The sequence below is a fragment of the Rhinatrema bivittatum genome, chromosome 8 (assembly GCF_901001135.1).
Source record: "Rhinatrema bivittatum chromosome 8, aRhiBiv1.1, whole genome shotgun sequence".
Taxonomy (NCBI): domain Eukaryota; kingdom Metazoa; phylum Chordata; class Amphibia; order Gymnophiona; family Rhinatrematidae; genus Rhinatrema; species Rhinatrema bivittatum.
The window spans coordinates 167,363,671-167,387,980 of record NC_042622.1 but is presented as its reverse complement, the minus strand read 5'-3'; the positions used below and the strand labels follow the sequence as shown (position 1 = coordinate 167,387,980).

General features: G+C 46.2%; 1 protein-coding gene across 5 annotated transcripts in view; it reads left to right on the top strand.

Annotated features, from left to right (window-relative positions):
* The window catches only part of CORO6 (coronin 6), a 59,437-nt gene that overhangs the window by 7,352 nt on the left and 27,775 nt on the right, over positions 1–24,310 (top strand). Inside the window, exon 2 of one of the 5 annotated variants that reach the window (XM_029611476.1) lies at positions 20,890–21,009. The exons of the other annotated variants lie outside the window; for them this stretch is intronic. The gene's annotated coding sequence lies outside the window, so the exon portion shown is untranslated. The remainder of the gene's footprint in view (positions 1–20,889; positions 21,010–24,310) is intronic. 5 annotated transcript variants of the gene reach the window in all.

Here is a 24,310-nt window from a genome sequence, read left to right as displayed (position 1 = left end):
CGCGGCATGCATTTGCATGCAATTTGAAGAGAGTATCGAGCGGTAGGTGAAGAGAACTGTGCGTGCGGGGAACGAGGGTGTGCCTGGCATTGCCGCACTCTTTCTAACGACCTGTATGCTGGATATCATTGAAAGTGAAGTATCAGCCTTATTTGGTTTGGGGTAGTAACCACCATAACAAGCAAGCTACTCCCCTGCTTTTTTGTGGATGCAAATCCTTTTTTCCACATTTCCTCTTGCCGTTGAAGCATAGAGCAATGTTGGAGTCACATTAACCGTGTATATGTTTATTGAATTAGGATATTCATCTCCAGGTAGTAGCCGTCATTCCCGCAAGTCATCCCCATGCCTCTTCTCTTCATTCACATCCTTTAGACTTTATGTAGATGCATGTACATGCATAGGTACAGATAGACATACAGAGCATTGTTTGTGTGAGGTCAGTGAGGATAGGAGTGAGTGAGGCTCCATCGCTGTTTGTGAGGTCAGAGGTGGGAGAAGGGAGTGAGACTATCACAGTGTGTGAGGTCAGTGATAGAAAGAGTGAGTGAGACTCCAGCACAGTGTTTGTGGTCAGTGACAGGAGAAATGAGCAACATTCAGTTTCTGTGTTTGAGGTCAGAGACAGGAGGTGTGATTGAGGCTCTGTCACCATGTGTGAGGTCAATAATGGGAGGAGTGGGTGAGACTTCATCAACATAAGATTTGCCATTCTGGGTCAGACCAACAGCCCATTGAGCTCAGTATCCTGTCTCCGACACTGGGAAGTCCAGATCTCTTGGAAGATCCCAGCAGATCTTAATGGGGCAATTCCTTTCCTGCTGCTCACTCCCAGAAGTAAGAGCTGGCATTCCCTAAATCTTCCTGGCTGTTAATGGGCCCATCCTCCAGAAATTTGTCCAAATCTTTTTTAAAACCCTGCTACTGTATACTATGGGCCTAGTTCACATCTTCTGGCAACACAGTTCACAGATTAATTGTATGTTCTCTGAAAAAAATACTTCTTTAAATTTGTTCTAAATCTGTTATCAGTTAGTTTCATGCAGTTTCCTAGTACTATTTGAAACTATAAATAACCCTTCCCTATTAATCTTTTCCACCTCACTCATGATTTTATATATTTCTAATGCCCCCTTTCAGCCATCTCTTCTCCAAGCTTAAAAGAAGGTCCAGCCTATTTAGCCTCCCATCATAAAGGAGCTGTTCCATCCCCTCTGGCATCTTTTCCCCTCTTTGTATCAGCCTTATTTGGTTTGGGATAGTAGAGGAGGACCGGAAGGCTCATCTGCATACTGCTCATCTGCATACTGCTCCCAGCATCCCTAGGAGAGGAGTCCAGAGGTCACTGCAAGTGATCCAGGGATTGACTTCCACAGCCAAAGCTTCCAGAGGCCCTGCACCCTGGTGTAGCAGGAAGTGATCCTGTAGCAAGGACCTGCTCTCCAGTTGATGTATTGTCCTCAGTGCGAGAGGACAAGTCTCCCAGGGCTACTGCCCAGGAGGGAAGGGTTAGGCCGGCCATCATAGTTGGTGATTCGATTATTAGAAATGTAGATAGCAGGGTGGCTGGTGGACGTGAGGACCGCCTGGTAACTTGCCTGCCTGGTGCAAAGGTGGCAGACCTCACGCGTCACCTAGATAGGATTATAGACAGTGCTGGGGATGAGCCAGCTGTCATGATACATGTGGGCACCAATGACATAGGAAAATGTGGGAGAGAGGTTCTGGAAGCCAAATTTAGGATTTTAGGTAGGAAGCTGAAGTCCAGAACCTCCAGGGTAGCATTCTCTGATGCTTCCTATTCCACGTGAAGGTCCCCAGAGGCAGGCAGAGCTCCAGAGTTTCAATGCGTGGATGAGACAATGGTGCAGGGAAGAGGGATTCAGCTTTGTAAGGAACTGGGGAAACTTTTGGGGAAAGGGGAGACTTTTCCGAAATGATGGACTCCACCTTAACCAAAGTGGAACCAAGCTACTGGCACTAACTTTCAAAAAGGAGATAGAACAGCTTTTAAACTAGAACAAGGGGGAAAGCCGACAGTCACTCAGCAGTGCATGGTTCGGAGAAATGTATCCTTGAAGGATACTAATGAAACAGGAGAGTTAGGGCATCCCAACAGAGAGGTTCCATTAAAAGCAAACATAATCCATCTGCCCATATGTGAAAAAATCACCGAAGCTAATGATTTCCAATCTATCCCAAACAACTGAAAAGCAGGTTGTTAAAACAAACAAAAAACACACTTTGAAATGTCTGTATGCCAATGCCAGAAGTCTAAGAAGATGGGAGAGTTAGAGTGTATAGCAGAAAATGATGAGATTGACATAATTGGCATCACAGAGACTTGGTGGAAGGAGGATAACCAATGGGACAGTGCTATATCAGGGTACAAATTATATCGCAATGATAGGGAGGATCAACTAGGTGGGGGTGTGGCACTTTATGTCCGGGAGGGTATAGAGTCCAACAAGATAAAGATCATACAAGACACTAAATGCTCAGTAGAATCTATAGGGGTAGAAATCCCATGTATGTTGGGTAAGAGTATAGTGATAGGAGTATACTACCGTCCACCTGGACAAAATGGTCAGACTGATGATGAAATGCTAAGAGAAATCAAGGAAGCAAACCAATTTGGCAGTGCAATAATAATGGGAGATTTCAATTACCCCAGTGTTGACTGGGTAAATGTAACATCAGGACTTGCTAGAGACATAAGGTTCCTGGATGTAATAAATGACTGCTTCATGGAGCAATTAGTTCAGGAACCAACAAGAGAGGGAGCTATCTTAGATTTAATTCTTAGTGGAATGCAGGATTTGGTGAGAGAAGTAACGGTGGTGGGGCCACTTGGCAACAGTGATCATAACATGATCAAATTTAAACTAATAACTGGAAGGGGGACAATAAGTAAATCTGCAGCTCTAACACTAAACTTTCAAAAGGGACACTTAGATAAAATGAGGAAAATAGAAAAAAACTGAAAGGTGCAGCTGCAAAGGTTAAAAGTGTTCAACAGGCTAGGACATTGTTTAAAAATACAATCCTAGAGGCGCAGTCCATATGTATTCCACATATTAAGAAAGGTGGAAAGAAGGCAAAACGATTACCGTCATGGTTAAAAGTTGAGGTGAAAGAGGCTATTTTAGCCAAAAAGAATCCTTCAAAAATTGGAAGAAGGTATCCATCTGAAGAAAATAGGATAAAACATAAGCATTGTCAAGTTAAGTGTAAAATATTGATAAGACAGGCGACGAGAGAGTTTGAAATGATGTTGGCCATAGAGGCAAAAACTCATAATAAAAACATTTTAAAATATATCCGAAGCAAGAAACCTGTGAGGGAGTCGGTTGGACCATTAGATGACCGAGGGGTTAAAGGGGCTCTTAGGGAAGATAAGGCATTTGCAGAAAGACTAAATGAATTCTTTGCTTCCGTGTTTACTAATGAGGATGTTGGGGAGATACCAGTTCTGGAGATGGTTTTCAGGGGTGATGAGTCAGACGAACTGAATGAAATCACTGTGAACCTGGAAGATGTAGTAGGCCAGATTGGCAAACTAAAAAGTAGCAAATCACCTGGACCGGATGGTATGCATCCTAGGGTACTGAAAGAACTAAAAAATGAAATTTCTCATCTATTAGTTAAAATTTGTAACCTATCATTAAAATCATCCACTGTACCTGAAGACTGGAGGGTGGCCAATGTAACCCCAATATTTAAAAAAGGCTCCAGGGGCGATCCGGGTAACTATAGACCAGTGAGCCTGACTTCAGTGCCGGGAAAAATAGTGGAAACTATTCTAAAGATCAAAATCGTAGAGCATATAGAAAGACATGGTTTAATGGAACACACTCAACATGGATTTACCCAAGGGAAGTCTTGCCTAACAAATCTGCTTCATTTTTTTGAAGGGGTTAATAAACATGTGGATAAAGGTGAACCGGTAGATGTATTGTATTTGGATTTTCAGAAGGCATTTGACAAAGTCCCTCATGAGAGGTTTCTACGAAAACTAAAAAGTCATGGGATAGAAGGTGATGTCCTTTCGTGGATTACAAACTGGTTAAAAGACAGGAAACAGTAGGATTAAATGGTCAATTTTCTCAGTGGAAAAGGGTAAACAGTAGAGTGCCTCAGGGATCTGTACTTGCACTGGTGCTTTTCAATATATATATATATATATATATATATATATAAATGATCTGGAAAGGAATACAACAAGTGAGGTTATCAGATTTGCGGATGATACAAAATTATTCAGAGTAGTTAAATCACAAGCAGACTGTGATACATTACAGGAGGACCTTGCAAGACTGGAAGATTGGGCATCCAAATGGCAGATGAAATTTAGGGGCGGATTTTAAAAAGCATTTACTCGAGCAAAACTGGTGTTTGCTCGAGTAAATACACTTTACTCAAGTAAGTGGGCTTTTCAAAATTGCTACAATATATGCCATTGAATTGTCCATAGGATTTACTCAAGTAAGTGCACTTTACTCGAGTAAATAGCTTTTGAAAATTGCTACGATAGTATGTCACATTTACATGCGTAACTCCTTTGAAAATGACCCCCTTAATGTGGACAAGTGCAAGGTGTTGCATATAGGGAAAAATAACCCTTGCTGTAGTTACACGATGTTAGGTTCCATATTAGGAGATACCACCCAGGAAAAAGATCTAGGCATCATAGTGGATAATACTTTAAAACCATCGGCTCAGTGTGTTACAGCAGTCAAAAAAGCAAACAGAATGTTAGGAATTATTAGGAAGGGAATGGTTAATAAAACGGAAAATGTCATAATGCCTCTATATCACTCCATGGTGAGACCGCACCTTGAATTCTGTGTACAATTCTGGTTGCCGCATCTCAAAAAAGATATAGTTGCGATGGAGAAGGTACAGAGAAGGGCAACCAAAATGATAAAGGGGATGGAACAGCTCCCCTATGAGGAAAGGCTGAAGGGGTTCGGGCTGTTCAGCTTGGAGAAGAGACGGCTGAGGGGGGATATGATAGAGGTCTTTAAGATCATGAGAGGTCTTGAACGAGTAGATGTGACTCGATAATTTACACTTTCGAACAATAGAAGGACTAGGGGGCATTCCATGAAGTTAGCAAGTAGCACATATAAGACTAATCAGAGAAAATTCTTTTTCACTCAACGCACAATAAAGCTCTGGAATTTGTTGCCAGAGGATGTTGTTAGTGTAGCTGGGTTCAAAAAAGGCTTGGATAAATTCTTGGAGGAGAAGTCCATTAACGGCTATTAATCAAGTTTTCTTAGGGAATAGCCACTGCTATTAATTGCATCAGTAGCATGGGATCTTTTTAGTGTTTGGGTAATTGCCAGGTTCTTTTGGCCTGGTTTGGCCTCTGTTGGAAACAGAATGCTGGGTTTGTTGGACCCTTGGTCTGACCCAGCATGGCAATTTCTTATGTTCTTATGTTGTACCTTTTCTAATTCCCAGGGCTAGGGGAAGCACTAGGCAGACCAGACGGCCACCTACAGCATCAAAGTTTTGCGGATGGCACAGTCTGCGCTGATTGATCTTCCCACTTGGGTGGGAAGGAGGGAGCAGGAGCAGTGTGGCCTGTGCCACTACAGAGCCTGATATTTTTGAACCTAGGATGGTCCATACCTGGCACTTTATCAGCACCCATACAGCACTGCAGCTCAACACCAATCCGATCTGCTCCTCCCCAACTCCATCCAGGACATCAGGCCAATTGGCCTCCCTTCAGCTTAATCTCCCTTCCCATTCCCCATCCATCTTTACCAATCAGGACCTCAGAGCCCTCCAATATGTGCCTGGGCTCACCCTCCTTCTGTTTCTGGGAAGTAACTGCTGCTCTGTGCAGGCTACCCCCATGCTTATCAGTTCCCCAGACCATAAAAGTCAAGGCCCTCATTGGTTGCTGTCTGAAACCTATTCCCCTTTTCCCCTGCCACTGAACCAGAGAGCAATGTTGGAGTTACATCAAAAGTATCAAGTCTTATTGATTAAGTGTAGTAACCGCCACACCTACAAGTTACCCCCATTCACGCTTTTTGTTTCCTTTAGGACTCTGCCGTAGAAGCAGTCCTGTGCTTTTTCCCTTATGTTTGAGTATCAGTATCCCAGACCATGGAAGGCAGGGCCCTCGGTTGTCCTCTAAATCCATTCCCCCCCCCCCCCCCCCCCTGCTGTTTAAGCGGGGAGCAATGTTGCAGTTGCATTTAAAACATCAAAGCATATTGGTTAAGGGTAGTAATCTCCATGCCTTCTGCTAAGGGTAGTAACTGCTGCTGTACAAGTAAGATAGCCCCTGCATGCTTATCTCATTTCCATCCTCTAGTCTTTAGAGATCCACAGTGTTCATCCCATGCTCCTTTGAATTCTTTGACTGTTTTCATCTTCATCACTGTGAGACAGTGCTCCTGTGTTTCCCCTTAAATCGGTGCAGGATCAAGCTAGAGCTCTGTAGGTGGAGCCTGCCAGGGGAGGAATAAGAGCTGGCATCCAGGTGGGGATAGCCAGACCAGGTCTCCAGGAGGAGGGGCAGCTCCTGTAGAATATTGCTGTCCAAACACTGAGCTGTAACAAAGCTGTAGGAGTCTGAGGGAAGAGGTACTAACTGTGAGTAATTGTAGTACACTGTTCTGAAGGTAAAGGCAACCTACTAATGTATATGTGTTAAAGTGGCAAATAAAGATAAAGTGTTATAAGAAAGGCTGGAGTCAATCCAGGTTTGTGCTAGGGAATTACTGCTCGTTCCCACATATGGTGTCATGCATGGGATTTTTCTCTAAACCTAGTACAGAGGAAAGCCCAGCCTCCAAAGAAAGTTTTGAAAAGGACCTGTGGTTCTAAAATGAAGTACAGAACATAGGGGGCCTGTGGCTCTAAAACAAAGTACAGAGCCATAGGGGTTGCACAGAGCATGGCGACTTGTGAAAGGGTGTGGCTCAGAAGCTGCACTGAAGGAGAAAAAAGTTTCAGGTAGAGAGGAAACTGTGAGTGGGCCTAGTTGCAGGAATAGCCAGAAAGTTGTAGGTTTGAACCGGCTAAAGAGAGAAGCTCTGCTGGAGGTAGTCATGGATTTAAAAGTGATTAAGTTATTGCTGGTTATGCAAGCCCTTTTTTTATCTTTTTTTTTTCACCTTGAGAAAGAAAAGGGAGTGAAACAGTGGTGCAGTAAAGCTGTGCTGAGCAGTGTATGGCCCTGGAAGAGCTGCCAGAGTGAGCCTTGAGTATGGTGAATGGGAACAGAATGGGGCCGTCTTCCAGCAAGCAAGCTACTCTGCAGTTCGAGGTGTACAGCCGCAAGAAAACCTGGAGAGGAGCAGTCAGTGTACTGCAGCAATAGGTGAAGCACAGCATCCATGGTGAAGAAAAGAACAGCCATGTATTTCTGTGTAGTAAGAGTTCCCCAGTCCCAAGAGCCAGGTCAGAGGGAGAACCTGAGGCTTGAGTTTGGCAACTGGAAAGGCCAGCTAGGGTAATGGAATGAGGGAACCCACTCCGAAGAGTCCAAGCCAGGCAAGAAAGTGAATACCTAGAGTGCCTGGTCAAGGAGTACCAACAGCTCATGGAGGAACTGCATGAGTGGCTGGCAGAAGTGTCCAGTGCAGTGACTGAAGCATGGCAACAATCTGAGACTGATGCTACAGGTGGTCCTGAGGAAGACCCTGTAGGGTGCCCAAATACTACCGGAAGTCCAGAAAATGCTCCTATGAGGTGCCCAGAGAAGGGTGAGGAACCCTGAGAGAGGGGTCATAGAGAGGGAGGAGGGCAACATAGACTACCCAGAAGGAAGGCAGTATTGGAAAGTTGGAAGTCGGCAATATAGGAGGTCCCAAGGAAGACCCTGTAGGTTGCCCAATCAGTAGTCCAGAGACAGCTCCAGTGAGAAGCCCAGAAAGAGAGGGCATGAAAAGACCAGCGAGAGAGGAGATGAAGTGCCAAGAGAGAGGCACTGTGAAGACCCCAGCAAGTGAGGCTGTGGATGGGAACCCAGAGGAAGGAACCATGGAGAGCCCAGAAGGTGCACTGCAGAGATCCCGGTGAGTGAGGCTGTGGAGGAGCCAGTGACTGGCACAGGCAAGTGGCTAGAGAGCACTGAGGGAATATGTTGCGATGTGGACCATTGGGCCAAGGCGGGGTTGGCGCTACCAATGGAGGGAGGTCTCTTCCATGGGTCCCCATCATCGGCAGGTGGAGCAAAGTGGTGCAGAGACCCCACTGGACCTTCACCACTACCAACCCTCGTTTGGGTACCAGGGCTGGCTGGACTTAGGCGTGGGTCTCTGAGCGACGAATCCAGGAGGATGACAGGCGAAGGCAGAACCAGACAGTCTGAGGACAGGGGCAGGCAGCAGATAGGCAAATCCAGGGAACTAGTCGAAGGTCAGGATGGGCAGCAGACAGATGAAATCCAAAGAACAAGCTGAAGGTCAGGGCGGGCAGCAGTCAGACAAAATCCGAAGAAGGTACCAGGGTCGAAGCCAGAAGAACCATCCAAGGGACAGGAGCGCGGATCCAGGGCAGAAGCACAGGGCCAGGAGGAGAGGAAGAGCAGAGACTGGAACAGGATCAGAAACAATGGAGAAGCAACTTATAGTCTCGGGAGAGAGCGACCTGTTGCTGAGGCAATTTTAGAGCAACAGGGGCTGCCTAAAATTGGGCCTCCCTGTTGATGTAGTCATCCGGGACCATGGGAAGTTTTCCCGCCATGGCCCCTTTAAGTGCTGAGGGGGGCCATTTGCGTGCCTAGGGAGGGCGGAGACTGGTGGTGCGGCAACGGCAGAGCCAGCTCTCCGCCACGTGGAAAGGACACGGCAGTGATGGCTTCAGGGTGCCGGAGGCCAGGCGGGGCCGGTTCGGAGGGTGAGTGTGGCTGGCCGTGTGGTGCCGCGGCCAGCCTTCACAACAGGATACCAGAGGATTCACCAATGGAAGCACCACAGCCGAAATGTTCTGCTGGGGTGGGATTTGAACCCAGAGCCAACAAAAGACTGGGTTAAAGGACTGGGGATGCAGGCAGTACATAGGGCGGTCTAGGGTTACCCTTGGAGGTGGGAGTAAGCGTAACCCTAGAACTCTAACCCCAAGCCTAAATGGTGGATAGCCAGATAAGAGGAACTGAGGAGGTGAAGCACTCCTCTGGATGAGATCCAGGGGGAGTGAAAATGCCTGGACCAACGGGTCCAAGCTGGGGGGGGGAGGACGGGTATATGAAGCAGTGCTCCTATGTGTTTCCCCTTAAACCAGAATAGTGAGCTGACTTTATATTGACACATCTTGTAAAAATTCTTCTCTTGGTGTTCACGACATAGCCAAGTTTTGAAACAAGTCCTTCCTCAGGGGCTCAAGAATGAAAAAATATTCTTACTGTTGTCTATTGAAAAAGATATAGCGGATGGCATTTAAATGACAGAAGAATGTCCTGCATGAAGCTGTTTAAATACACTACAGTGTGACCCAAAAACAGCCAATAAAAATTGGCACAGGGAGAGCTACGTCATAACAATGATGACCAATCCAATTCTTCATTCATGCCCTTTGGAGTTACAGTTTGCAAAGTGAAAATCCAATATTGTTCGTGGTAATTCAGTCGAGCGGTTTTATCTCCTCCACGAATGGTATCATATGTTTTCTCTATAATTGACCACCGCAATTGATTGAACAAATGTTTATTTTCAATGCAGTGAGCCACTATTGGAGCCGTCATTGTTGAGGTGTTTGTCTAGAACAATGTTCAATTAAACAAATTTTCTCTGGACAACTTGTACACCCTACACTTTTGGAAAAGGGCATACAATAACGTAAACCACGTCAGTGGATTCACAATCAGTAATTGACTTTCTCTTCACCCGGTATCCTGTAACGTCCCACATCTCTTCCTCAATAGCCTTACTGCATTGATTACATTTCTGATGACTCCCCCATGGCTTGGTGGTTCTATTGATAAAATAAGAGTGCACAATCTGATCACGTATATTAAAACCTTGTGATGTAGCTATTAATGGGGGCTCCTTAAAAACCTCATGAAGCTAGCACAGGCCAGTGTTTCCTAATCGATGCTACTATGACTGAGGTAGCCGTGCTTTGTTGAAAAACACAAATAAAATGATTGCTTTCCTTCCTAGGTTTATATTTAAGCAATTCACTGCTCTCAGAGTACTTACCACGTTTGTACGCCTGTTTAATGTTTCTATATGGATACCCTCTAATCTTAAATCTCTTAGCTAATAATTTAGCCTTTGCTTCAAATTCATCCAATGTAGAACATATTCGGCGAATCTGAAAAAACTGACTATCCGGGGGTCCTTTTTTGAAAGAAGTGGCCTGATGACTATGGGACTACAATAAGTTATTTTTATCTATCAACTTACAATAGACTACTGTTCTACTATTTCATCCTTGAATGTGAACCAGTACATCTAAATACGCAATTGATGTTCTGTCATATTGAAATGTGAATTGGAGGTGTTTATCTAAAGAGTTAATTCACGTAATGAATGCTAACAAATCCAGCTCAGACACTGTCCAAATCATGAATATGTCATCAATATAGTGCTACTACTTGATGATATGTTGCCACCATTTAGAAGTGTAAATTTTACATTGCTCAAAATTCGCCCCATAAAGATTGGCCACCGATGGAGCTAATGAGGAATCCATAGGAATACCATGAGTCTTGTAGTAGAAATGATCATGAAGATGAAATAATTATTAAACAAAACTATTTGAACTAATTCTACCAAAAAAAGTCAGTGGGTATACATTGAGAGCCCAAACGCTGTGTCAAATATGTCTCAATAATCCTCAACGTCGATTGTTGCGGTATCTGTCTTTACAAAGACTGTATATCCATCCTCACTAACAACACAGGATGTTCATCCAATTGTAATGCTGATAAGTTGTTAAAAAAAAATGTACAGTATCCTTAACTTGCGATGGAGCCTGTGCCACTGTCGGTTGTAAAAGATGGTCTTGGGAGGATAGCAGCCGGAAAAACGAATGCGCTACCAAAATTATCTTCCCTTTTTCAATCCCTACCAGTTGAAATATCAGATGCCCAATGAGCCGTATGGCAGCGCAAATTCCTACACTTCATTTGGGGAAAAAAAAGACCTCCATGGGTGGGGAGACATATACTTTATTTACCGACCGAACGGGGAGGGCTAGGGGTTCCTTCCCTAGAATGGTACTATGCGGCGGCACTATTAAAGTTTATTTTTGTTTGGCATGGCCGTCGTGCAGGGAAACGTTGGGTGACGGAAGCAGCTTTACTAAACAAATGCCATCCGGATACCCTGATATGGCTGCCAATTAAAGCCAGAGATATACGAGCCCCAATCCCCGCCACCTGTTGCTTTAACATTAAAGCTAGGGGACAAATGGAAGACAGAGTTAGTGGGTAGTAAATGCTATTATTATAGCTCCCCAATATCTATGAACAGAGACTTTATTCCAGGTTGCTCCAAAGCTGCAGCTACTAAGTGGATAGCAAAAGGCTGTAGTAAACTGGAACACTTATGGTCTGGAAAATAAGATAAGAAGCTTCCAGGAACGTCAGGATTTATTCCTCCTGGACAGATCAGTCTATTATTTATATGTGCAACTAGTTCACTTTATGTCCCAACCGAGAGTTAAAGAAGGGTTATTAATGGGGAAAATCCCTGTTTGAGGGGCTATGAACCACACCCCATATAATAAAGAGAAATATATCTAGAATTTACCATAATGTTAAATAAAGACAGACCCTCTAAACCCACACACATCACTCAATGGGAAAGAGATCTAGGGCACGAGTTGGAGGATAAAGAATGGGACTTGAGCTTCATGTCTATCAGAAAGAGCTCAATCTCCGCTAATATTGTAGAGAATGGGTACAAACTACTCTACCGCTGGTATCTCACCCCTGCCAGATTACAGAGATACTATCCTAATCTGACCGGGAAGTGCTGGCGTGCGTGCGGCGAGGTGGGTCATCTATTTCGCATATGGTGGGAATGCCGGTTATCACGATCTTCTGGGACAAAATATCTGAGATCTTATTCGAAATAGTAGGGGTACGTATCCCAAAGGACCCCAGGTTAATATTCCTAAGTTTGCCTGTAGAAGAACTCTCTCCGAAAACATACTCGCTGAGTATACAAATCATTTTAGCTGCCTGTTTAGAGATCGCAAGACACTGGAACAGTAAGGCAGCTCCCACAATCAATTCAGTGACCCAAAGACTCGCTCAAATTTATCATTTAAACAATCTCATGGCTATTAAACGTAAGCAAATACCCAAGCTTGAGAAATGCTGGAAGCCATATCTTGACTGGCAACTGAAGCATGCCATGGCCCCATGATTTGCAAACCTAATGTTAAACAGTGGAATCCTCGAAACCTCACTGTGAAACAAATACCTTAGTGACTACTACAACATCAGCCTCCCTTCCGGGAAGGAGGCAGGGGGAGGGGGGGGGGAGGAAAGGGATGGGGAGAGAAGGTAGGGGGGAGAATAGGTAATGGGTACGAGGGGGTGAAAACAATAAAATACTATATAAAATACTCAGGTAGTATTGCACAAAGAAACAAAATGTTTATTGTGAAACAAAATGTTTATTGATAATAAAACCAAAACATTGTTTAAATGGTTGATAATTGTCTGTTGTTGGCACCCAAAAAACAGTTGTGTATGCTGAATATACTTTGTGCAAGTTTACAATGTCATGTACAATTCTACATGGTTTATGTGCATTTGCTGAATAAACAACAAATTACAAAAAAAAAAAATGGTCAATAAAAATAGCCAGTAGTTCCTAAACAGATCCATTTAATGACACTATAGGTCTAACAGGAGGTGTCTGAAGATTTTTATGGATTTTGGGAACTGAATAGATGGTAGGTGTCCTTGAATGATCAATCAACAAGAACCTCTTCTCTTTAGCTGTAAGAAAATTAGCTGTATCAATTAAGGATTTAATCTGATGTTGTAAAGAGACCGTCTGATCCTGTGTCATGCTGACATAGAAATCTGTATCATTAAGATGCTCCAACATTGTTGTTCAGTTCTGGACCAATCCTGTAATACTATCCAGTAATGATTTCGCCGAATGAACCATTTCCTGAATATGTTCATTAAGTTCAGCGACACATTTTTTCACTTGATTAACAATCAATAACATCAGATCGAGAGAATACTTTAAATTATCTGTCTATGTTTCTGCAAAATCACTATCATCTGTTAACAGCATGGGGTTTTTTTGTATATGTAAACCCCTGGGTATAATTTGTTGTTTAATATACTCAGTCAATGTAATCCCATGTAGATCCAATCTTATTAATCTTTTGTTGAGACGCAGATACTCATCCAATTGCTGAGAACTGGTAATAGGGTGTGTTTCCAAAAAGAAAGGACATCTCCTTCCTAATATTGGCTATTTGTTCCTCAGAATAACTGAATATATGTTTCCAGGTCTGCATGGTAAACGAATTGTTAAGTAGCTCACAAATGTGACACACCAAAATACAAAAGGACTAGTTCCAAAACTTGGCCATGTCAGGAACACTAAGATAAGTATTTTTACGAGATGTGTCAACATAAAGTCAGCTCACTATCTGGGATCATCACAATGATAGAGTGTAATGACGGATTTAATAACTGTATTGGAAACCAATTCCGGAGTGGCAACCAGTGAAGTAGTGAATTAGTGAAATTGATACAAAGTCTTTTGACAGTCAATTTTAAGTGCAAAAACATTTTCCTTTAAAAAAAAAAAATTTATAACCATGTTTTTTGTGGTACTGCAATGTTTTAATAAGGTGGTTGGTGGTAAGTTAATGATTACCATCTGAAACACAAAGTAACCTGGTTGGTACCATAAATTGTGTAAGTATGAAACAACCATTGCCACCATTTCTATAAATTAATTGAGAAGCAATTAAGCAGTTTTTTTCCACAATAACATTGGTTTTTCTAAGTGTTAAAGTGGGTGATTTTTTCCTTTTTTTGTGTGTGTATTATTTTGTGCATCTGCTGAGTGGAGATTGTTTGTATTTTGGAGTGTCCCCCTTAAACCAGTGTAGTACCAGGCTACGTGCCTGGTCTCCTTTAATTTCCCTTGTGAAAGAGAGAGAGCTCCAGGGGTGGATTGGCCTATCAGGGGATTGCGCATCCCCCGGTGGGCCGGTCGTGCTAGTCACATGGTCTGCCGAGCGCGGCCGTGACAGAGCCGCGCTTAGCAGACCACGTGGTATCTCCTGGGCCTGCCTGGGCAGCGAATCCCCGGGCCGGTCTTCATTGAGAATCTGCCGCTGGAGAGCTCTATGGGAGGGGCCCAGCAGGGAAGGAACAAGAGCTGGGACCCAGGTGGGGACAGTCAGATCAGGCCTAAGTCTCCAGGAGGAAGGCAGCTCCTGTAGAATATTGCTGTCCAAACACTGAGCTATAATGAAGCTGTATGAGGGAAGCGGTACTAACTGTGAGTAATTGGGATACACCGTTCTGAAGGTAAAGGAAGTCTACTAATCTGTACGTGTTAAAGAGGCAAATAAAGAAAAAGTGTTTTATGAAAGGCTGCAGTCAGTCCAGGATTTTGCTAGGGAATCACTGCTTGTTCCCACAACCACCTCTTCCAGAAGGGCTTTCCAGGCCTCCACCACCGTCTCTGTGAATAAATATTTCCTGACGTTGGTTCTGTCGTCTCCCATGGAGTTTCATTTTGTGATCCTTAGTTCTACTGTTTTCTTTCCAACGAAAAAGGTTCGAAGTCCATCCATCATTGAAACCATTCAGGTATCCGAAGGTCTGTATCGTATCTCCCCTGCACCTCCTCTCCTCCAGGGAGTACATATTCAGATCCTTCAGCCTCTCCTCATAGGAATTCCAGTACTGACCCACCCCATTTTCGTCTCTCTTGTCTGGATCACCTCCATCCTGTCTCTGTCCCTTTTGAGACATGGGCTCCAGAACTGAACACTGTACTCAGCAAGGACCTGTACCAGGGCATTATCACCTCCTTTTTCTTACTGGTTATTCCTCTCTCTAGCAGCCCAGCATTCTTCTGGTTTTAGCTATTGCCTTGTCACATTGCTTCACTATCTTCAGATCCCCTGCACTTTCACCCCAAGGTCTCTTTCCCAGTCTGTGCACATCAGTCTTTCACACACACACACACAGCCCCCCCATCACATACTGCTCTTTTATCCATCTAAATGGCTTTTGAATACCTACCCTGTAATGTATACAAGTGAAGAGAAAGTGTGTGCCCAAACCCCACACCTCCACTAATCGATGATAACGTCAGAGTGCCTGGAAATCAAAGGTTTCCAGGTATAGTGAGTGGCGGATCTTTTTTTAATCCTTATTAGTTTAGGTTTTAAATACTTTTTTAAAATTTGCATTCTGTATTTGATGATGATCCGTCTGCATTCTGCATGTGCGTCTGAGGTAAGGGATTCTGACAGTGAGTAGTTTCTGTGTAGGGATCTCTAGCAGCCTGGCTTGTTCTGTTTTCCTAGTAGAAGGCATACTGGTATCTTAGGGGCTGCTGTAATATTTGCAGTGTCGTTGCCTTTTCATAGGTAAGGTTGATACTGTTTGAATGCCGGCAGTTGGTGCTCTTTTGGTATGAGGAGGTTTACTATGTTACAATTGTAATGTACCTTATTCATGGCTTTCTGAGAGCCAATCCCACACCAATACGAATTACAATAGGGTCTAAAACTATATGGGTTCAAAGGGTTTTTGCAGGGTTTTCTGGCTGGCACCACAGCAGTGCATGTAAATATAATATGCATGTTTTAAGTGATATTTTTACCGCAAAAGACTGAACATTTTCCTTTTTCATATACAATTTATAGTTATAAATGCATAACTTTTAATTGTGTGTGGGGGAGGGTAAGGTATGCAAGGTGTAAGATTTGCTTAGGAGGTGCAATACCCTTAAACAAGCTCGGTGTGTCTCTTTTGAGATGGAGGTCAGCAGAACTGCATACAATACTCAAGGTGCAGATTGATCCTGAGGTGTTATGATATTTCCTGTTTTATTCTTCATTCCTTACCAAATAATTGTGAGGATGCTATTTGTTTGTTTGTTTTTTTGACTGCTGCCATGCCCTGAGCTGAGTCCACAAGGATGCTAAAGTCGTTCTTCTGGGCGGTGACACTCAATACTGAACCTAGCATTGTGTGTCTGTAGTTGGGATTATTTTTCCCCATCTGCATCACCTCACTTTTGCTTCCTTTTCCAAATCATTACTGAGTATATTAAATACTGGTCCTAGTACAGACACCTAGGGCATTCCATTAATCATTTCTCTCCAACGCAGCATGTGAGGTCAGTGATGGGAGGAGTGAGTGAGAACCCATCACAGTTTGTGAGGTCAGGGAGGGAAAGAGTGGGAGTCTCACTGCTTCCGTTACTGATCTCACGCACTGTGTTGAAGTAATGGAAGGAGTGAGTGAGACTCCATCACAGTGTGTGACGTCAATAACGGAAGGAGAGAGACTCCATCACAGATATGAGGTCAGGGTTGGGATGAGTGAGTGAGACTACATCACAGTGTGGGAAGTCAGAAATGGAAGGAGTGAGTGAGACTCGATCAAAGTGTGTGAGGCTAATGATGGGAAGAGTGAGTGAGACTCCATCGCAGTGTGTGAGGTCAGGGATGGGAGACATGAGTGAGACTGTCACAGTGTGTGAGGTCAGTGGTGGGAGGAGTCAGTGAGAGTCTGGCAGTGTATGAGATCAGGGATGGGAGGAGTGAGTGAGACTGTCACAGTGTGTGAGGTCAGGGATGGGGGAGGAGTGAGTGAGACTGTCAGTGTGTGTGAGGTCAGGGATGGGGGAGGGAGTGAGTGAGACTGTCACAGTGTGTGAGGTCAGGGATGGGGGAGGGAGTGAGTGAGACTGTCACAGTGTGTGAGGTTAGGGATGGGGAGGAGTGAGTGAGATTGTCAGTGTGTGTGAGGTCAGGGATGGGGGAGGAGTGAGTGAGACTCAGTTTGTGAGATCAGGGATGGGGGAGGAGTGAGTGAGACTGTCACAGTGTGTGAGGTCAGGGATGGGGGAGGAGTGAGTGAGACTGTCAGTGTGTGTGAGGTCAGGGATGGGAGGAGTGAGTGAGACTGTCAGTGTGTGAGGTCAGTGGTGGGAGGAGTCAGTGAGAGTCTGGCAGTGTATGAGGTCAGGGTTGGGATGAGTGAATGAGACTACATCACAGTGTGGGAAGTCAGAAATGGAAGGAGTGTGTGAGGTCAGGGATGGGAGGCATGAGTGAGACTGTCAGTGTGTGAGGTCAGTGGTGGGAGGAGTCAGTGAGAGTCTGGCACAGTGTGTGAGGTCAGGGATGGGAGGAGTGAGTGAGATTGTCACAGTGTATGAGGTCAGGGATGGGAGGAGTGAGTGAGACTGTCACTGTGTGAGGTCAGGGATATGGGAGGAGTGAGTGAGACTGTCACAGTGTATGAGGTCAGGGATGGGAGGAGTGAGTGAGACTGTCACAGTGTGTGAGATCAGGGATGGGGAGGAGTGAGTGAGACTGTCACTGTGTGTGAGGTCAGAGATGGGGGAGGAGTGAGTGAGACTGTCACTGTGTGTGAGGTCAGGGATGGGGAGGATTGAGTGAGACTGTCACTGTGTGTGAGGTCAGGGATGGGGGAGGAGTGAGTGAGACTGTCACAGTGTGTGAGGTCATGGATGGGGGAGGAGTGAGTGAGACTCAGTTTGTGAGATCAGGGATGGGGGAGGAGTGAGTAAGACTCAGTTTGTGAGATCAGGGATGGGGGAGGAGTGAGTGAGACTGTCACAGTGTGTGAGGTCAGGGATGGGGGAGGAGTGAGTGAGACTGTCACAGTGTGTGAGGTCAGGGATGGGGGAGGAGTGAGTGAGACTGTCACAGTGTGTGAGGTCATGGATGGGGCAGGAGTGAGTGAGACTCAGTTTGTGAGATCAGGGATGGGGGAGGAGTGAGTGAGACTCAGTTTGTGAGATCAGGGATGGGGGAGGAGTGAGTGAGACTATCACAGTGTGTGAGGTCAGGGATGGGGGAGGAGTGAGTGAGACTGTCACAGTGTGTGAGGTCAGGGATGGGGGAGGAGTGAGTGAGACTGTCAGTGTGTGTGAGGTCAGGGATGGGGGAGGAGTGAGTGAGACTGTCACAGTGTGTGAGGTCAGGGATGGGGGAGGAGTGAGTGAGACTGTCACAGTGTGTGAGGTCATGGATGGGGGAGGAGTGAGTGAGACTGTCACAGTGTGTGAGGTCAGGGATGGGGGAGGAGTGAGTGAGACTGTCACAGTGTGTGAGGTCATGGATGGGGCAGGAGTGAGTGAGACTCAGTTTGTGAGATCAGGGATGGGGGAGGAGTGAGTGAGACTCAGTTTGTGAGATCAGGGATGGGGGAGGAGTGAGTGAGACTGTCACAGTGTGTGAGGTCAGGGATGGGGGAGGAGTGAGTGAGACTGTCACAGTGTGTGAGGTCAGGGATGGGGGAGGAGTGAGTGAGACTGTCAGTGTGTGTGAGGTCAGGGATGGGGGAGGAGTGAGTGAGACTGTCACAGTGTGTGAGGTCAGGGATGGGGGAGGAGTGAGTGAGACTGTCAGTGTGTGTGAGGTCAGGGATGGGGGAGGAGTGAGTGAGACTGTCACAGTGTGTGAGGTCAGGGATGGGGGAGGAGTGAGTGAGACTGTCAGTGTGTGTGAGGTCATGGATGGGGGAGGAGTGAGTGAGACTGTCACAGTGTGTGAGGTCAGGGATGGGGGAGGAGTGAGTGAGACTGTCACAGTGTGTGAGGTCAGGGATGGGGGAGGAGTGAGTGAGACTGTCAGTGTGTGTGAGGTCAGGGATGGGGGAGGAGTGAGTGAGACTGTCACTGTGTGAGGTCAGGGATATGGGAGGAGTGAGTGAGACTGTCACAGTGTATGAGGTCAGGGATGGGAGGAGTGAGTGAGACTGTCACAGTGTGTGAGGTCAGGGATGGGGGAGGAGTGAGTGAGACTGTCTCTGTGTGTGAGGTCATGGATGGGGGAGGAGTGAGTGAGACTGTCTCTGTGTGAATCCTGTGATTTGTGACAGAGGAAATAGACGCTCTCTGTGAGAGGTGTGACAGTTGTGGTTCAGGGTTTCTGGGTTCTTTAGCGTGGTTTGTCCTTTAATCCTCTTGAAGAAGTGGGAATGAAGGTGAATGAATAAAGTATAAGGAGATCCCTTTTGAGTGGACTAATTTAATGCATGACTTGGCTGTTTTCTGCATGATGTTGGAATAGACTTTGGATGTTCTCCAGTAAGGCTCAGCAGGCCCTTCCCCCCCCCCCCCCCCCCACCTGCAGTTCTGGGCTGCACATTTCCAGTACCGTCATGGGAGGGGTGGGCTCCTGGCCCGCTGCCTTCCAGGAAGGCAGGGAATTCTGTTGCTCTTCTGTGCTGCACCTTGAGCAGTTCTCCTTCCCCTGTGGCAGGCTTGGCACCTCTGGACCCTGGCACGATAGGAACAGATGGACTGTTCTGAAGTTCACTTCTTCATTGCCTTTCTTTTGGCTTTTGGCTTTTGCTGGGGGGGGATGACCCTGAGCCAGATGGGGAAACGCTTCAGTCCTGCTGGGGCCCTGCATAATGTGCCTACGCCTGCTGGGTGCCTTTCCTATTGAGTTCAGGAAGCAGGGAGTGTTTGTAGGATCTGGAGGTGGTTTCTCCTGATAGGGTATTCTATATGTCCCTCGAGCCTCTTCTCTCCCCAGGCTTATGAGTTACCACAAACCCTGCTTTGACCTGTCGAATTGGAGCTCTGGGGGTGCTTCAGGATTTCTCGCCCTGTTTCTAGGGGAAGTTATGCCCCGGGTTGCCAAGGATAAACCCCTGTGACTGGCCCCTCACTTCCCTGGCTCGGATGCTTGCGGGAGAAGTGAAGGAGCTGATGGAGTCGGGGGAAATCCAGCACCTCTGTGCTGTGAGGGATTAACAGGGGCTCCTGTCTGCTGTGATTATTAAAGGGCATCCCAGGGGTGCCTCTATTATGTGCATGATTACTAGAGGCCCCTGTGTGCTGTGGATGATTAGTAGGGGCCCCAGGGGCCTCTCTGGGCTGTGGATGATTGATGACTTTGAGGCCCTTATGTACTGTGGATGATTACTGGAGACCAAGGGGCCTCTATGGGGAGTCATTTTATGTAGTGGGTGATGCGTTAAGGCCCTGTGTATTGTGGAAAATTACTGCCCCCCCCCCCCCCACCCCTCTGCATGCCAGGACCCCTGTATGGTGTGGATAGTTAGTGGGGGCCTTTGTGTGCCACGGATGATACGGTGGGGGGGGGGGGGGGTGTGCAACCTGGTGCAGTTTCACCTCATCTCTAACACTTCTTCTTTCACCCGTATCTGGAAATTTCTAGACTGCACATGGGGATGAAGGCACGTAGGCCGCAGCCCAAACAAACAAGCATGAGGCAGGAGGTAGCACGGGGGCTGCAGCTTACAAATCCCCAGCCCTTATTCGGTGCTAGAATTCTGTGTCCTAACTCCCCAGAATCCTCCAGCAAAAGTTACGTCCTTCACTTGATCTTCTCTCGCAGGGCTCTGGCTCCAGCTGCTGCTCCTGCCCTGCTTGGGACATGATTGATAAGTGGAGCAGTTGTCTGTAGAATTTGTTCTTAAAATAAAAATGACATTGTGCTGGGGGGATGGGGAGAGGAGGTTTCAGGAAGGACAGCAGGAAGTGGCTACTTTTTCCATAATGCAGCTTGTTAGTTTTAGATTCCTAAAGTGTTTTGTTTTTTTTATCCCCTGCTGATCCTTTCCTTTCCCCTAAAACCCACCTTATCGCCACCACCCACCATTCCCATTCTCCTCCCTTCTTCACCACTATCTCTCCTCCCCAGACTTTCATGCTTCAGTTACATCTTTTCCCCTTTCAGAATTACGAACTGGGTCAGATCAATAACCCATCCAGCCCAAAAGAGCGCAAACAGCACTGATAACACTGAGAAGGCCCTGACTTACCAAAAGAGCGCACACTGCACCGATAACACAAAAAGGTACTGACTTAGCATTGTTTTAGCAGCTCAATTCATCCTGCATCAGAATTATCACCCCAGGGGGCATTAGTAGTAGTTGGGACAGAAAGAAGGAGACCAAGACACCTTTGATTTAGAGAAGCTGAGGGCAGAGTAGCTGTGCTTCCAGTTCCCTCCCTGCCTCCTCCCAGCAGTGCACAGAGGGAGGGGTGCGAGTGTGAATTCTGCAAAGAATGAACGAGGATGTCGGTGACAGAATCCTCCAGTCCCGAGGGTTCGTCCGTCCCAGCACTTTGTTGGGTTTCCCTGGTGCAGTCGTTCTCTATGACGCCTCTCCAGCCCTGAGCTTGGGGATCCTTTCCAGGCTCTTCCTGCCAGAGCCTGCTGTGCCTTCTTCCTTTGTTCTGTCAGAAATGGCACAGCCTGGGCTCCTGTCACACAGCCCTTCTTGCTGGAGCTGAATGAGTGACAGCTGTCCAGGAATTTCTAGAATTTGCTGCTCAGAGTTGATCTTTACTTCTGCAAGAAGGTTTTTTGGGTTTTTTTTGTTTTTTTCCAGACCAAGGAACCCCCAGAGGATCCTAGGCTGACTCTGAGGCCTTTGCATGGACCCAAATGTGCTGAGTCAGAATCTCAGGTGTATCCCGAGCCCGAATGCTCATAGTAACATAGTAAATGACAGCAGATAAAGACCGAAGTCACCCAGCCAGTTGCCCGGTTGAGATTCATCCACTTTGAGTAGATGGGCATATAAATTCCCATATGCAACCCTTTCCCACCCCCATGTCTTTTAAGCAACTTCTCAACCCTCCTCCCATATCTTGCCCAAGTATGCAGGCCTTGCCATTTTCCCGTACCAATACGTAATCCCGTAGGCAGGCCCCCTTCCAGTGGCAACCTGGAACTTCTCTGAACTTTTTCCCATTTTCCCATTGCAGCTAGAGTTGGAAAGCGTGAGCCTCCACTGGCCCCAACCTGCTGCCTCTTTTTAGAAAACTGCCACTGACCCTCTTCTATGTGTTATTTGCGTGTTTTGTCTGAATCTCCACAGCCACCAAAGTTAGTGAGGCTGTTGTAAAACAAACAACAACAAAAAATTGACCTCCCCAACCTCGCTTTAGTTTTGGTTTTAATCATGACCCCCCCCCCCCCCCCCTCGTGCAAGTTGCCACAATGCTTCTTTGCAGGCCTGATGCAATCATGCCACTGCTGTTTAGGGTTATACCTATTGCTCCATGCAGGTCACCCTGTCATGAGCCCAAAGTAGCCTACCTATTCCTGGACTTTTGGATCTTTTGTGGGAGTGGGGGTGAATTTTCTGGATGCTGTGTGTTGGGAAGGAGAGCCACGTGGATGAGGAGTGCGCACATCCTTGTGGAAGTGAGATCCCATTCTTAGTGACTGACATCACATCCCAGCTGATGTCCAAGAGTCAATTGAGAGGAAGATGTGCAATAAGGAGTGGGGACCAGCACCAGATATGGGGGGGCCATCTTTGCAGAGTTCCAGAGAGAGCAGGGAAAAGCTGCAGCATCAGGAGGAGAATTACAAAAATGTATCTGTTGTGTGGGGGCAAGAATGAACTACAGGCTTAAGGGACCAGGTGTGGCTCTGAAGTGTGGGAGGACAACATTCGGAGGTCTGAGTGCCATGGGTGCCACTGGCTTCAAGACCAATGACCGTTGGTAATTCAATGTAGTTATAGTCTGGAATCATTCTATGAGCCAGAGACCCAGCCAGTGTTTGCTCCTCCAGTGGTGGTTGTGGATGTCTCTGAATTGTGAGTGGTTCCACTGTAGAGAGAGAAATGGAGCTGCAGTAGGAGTTATGGGCCCCCCCCCCCCCCCAAGTCTCCCATCTTTTCTGAGGGTAGCAGTGGAATGAAGGAGGCCTTGAGATGGTTGGTGGGAACACACAATAGCAGCAGCCACCAGACCCAGGGCACTAGAATGAGTATTGGGGAGACAATAACTCATCCCCCAGAAAATCCTGAGGCAGCTCGGGGTGAAGAAAGATCAGTGGGGAGAGTGGAAGAGGCTCCTTGGTTGTCACCAGTACTGATCAGGTGTGAAAGGAGAACAAGTAGGCCCTAAGCCTCAATCAAGAGCAGACCCAGACGAGGTCCCCATGAGCTAGAGGGTTGAGGACAGCTGCTGCAGTGTCTGCATACGGAGGTACTAGGCCTGGCACCTCTCCCTTGTCCATTGCTATCGTCACTACCTAGGCCAAGCAGGGAGGCTGTATTGTTGGCAGAGCAGGTGAAGTCCTGGAAGGCCCAGAGTTCTGTGGGGACAAAGGTAGCGTTTATCACTAGTGGATGTATTTAGACCTTAAAGATAGACCTCCAGAACAGATTATCAAGAAGGAGACTTTATTTGACTTCATGGTGCTTGCTATGAGGTCCCTAGAGGAAGAGTCTACTACCTTTGGGGTGTCCCCGGGCTGGTCCGTGTCCACCCTGGAACTGGAGACCAAATCCTCTGTTAGCAGTTAAACCTCATGGAGACAGAGGATGCTGGGTCTGCCCAGAGGAGTACTCGGAGGAACCAAATTTGAGGAAGAGGTGGATCTGGGTTCTGTTCCTCTTACTTCTGAATTAGCTACAGGATCATGGATTGAGCTGGGTTGCCAGCATGGTGTCGAGAGGAAAGATTCATTCACAGGATGGGTGTATGAGCTTTGGGATTACTCATTTCCTAACATGCCCTTGCCCCATTATGAGCATGCTGGAGCTGCAGAGAGAAGAGTGGCCTAGGCAAGAAATCTACTAGTGGATGAGGAAGAACGATGACATATAAGCACTGTTCTCGGGATCATCCGATGGTGACCTGCAATGTAAATAAGCAGTATGGTAAGTAGCAGGTAGACCGCAGTGTAAGAGAGCATGCAGTATTTATTGTGGATCCAGAAGGAAAACCCAGGAAGTATTCAAAAGCAAGGATTGTGCTTGGTATTTTTGAGCTAATCAAGAGAAAAATCTGCTATGTCCAACTGAAACAAACTGTTGTAGAGGACTCGCCTGTTACAAGAAATCTGTTTGGAGAAAAGAAGCAGAAAGAAGACCTTTTCTTTGAGTCTGTTTTGTTGTTTGTGTATTTGTGCTTTATTTCAGATGTGGACAAGGGAACCAACATTTATTTATTTATTTATTTATTTAACGCTTTTCTATACCGACATTCATGATACATATCATATCATGTCGATTTACAAGGAACAAGGGGTAATAACATCTGGACAAGAGCCTGTTTGTCTGCTTAGACTTTAAAATGGACACTGTTGGACTTGAGGAGTCCCCAAAACTGATGAAATGCTCCAGGAAGAG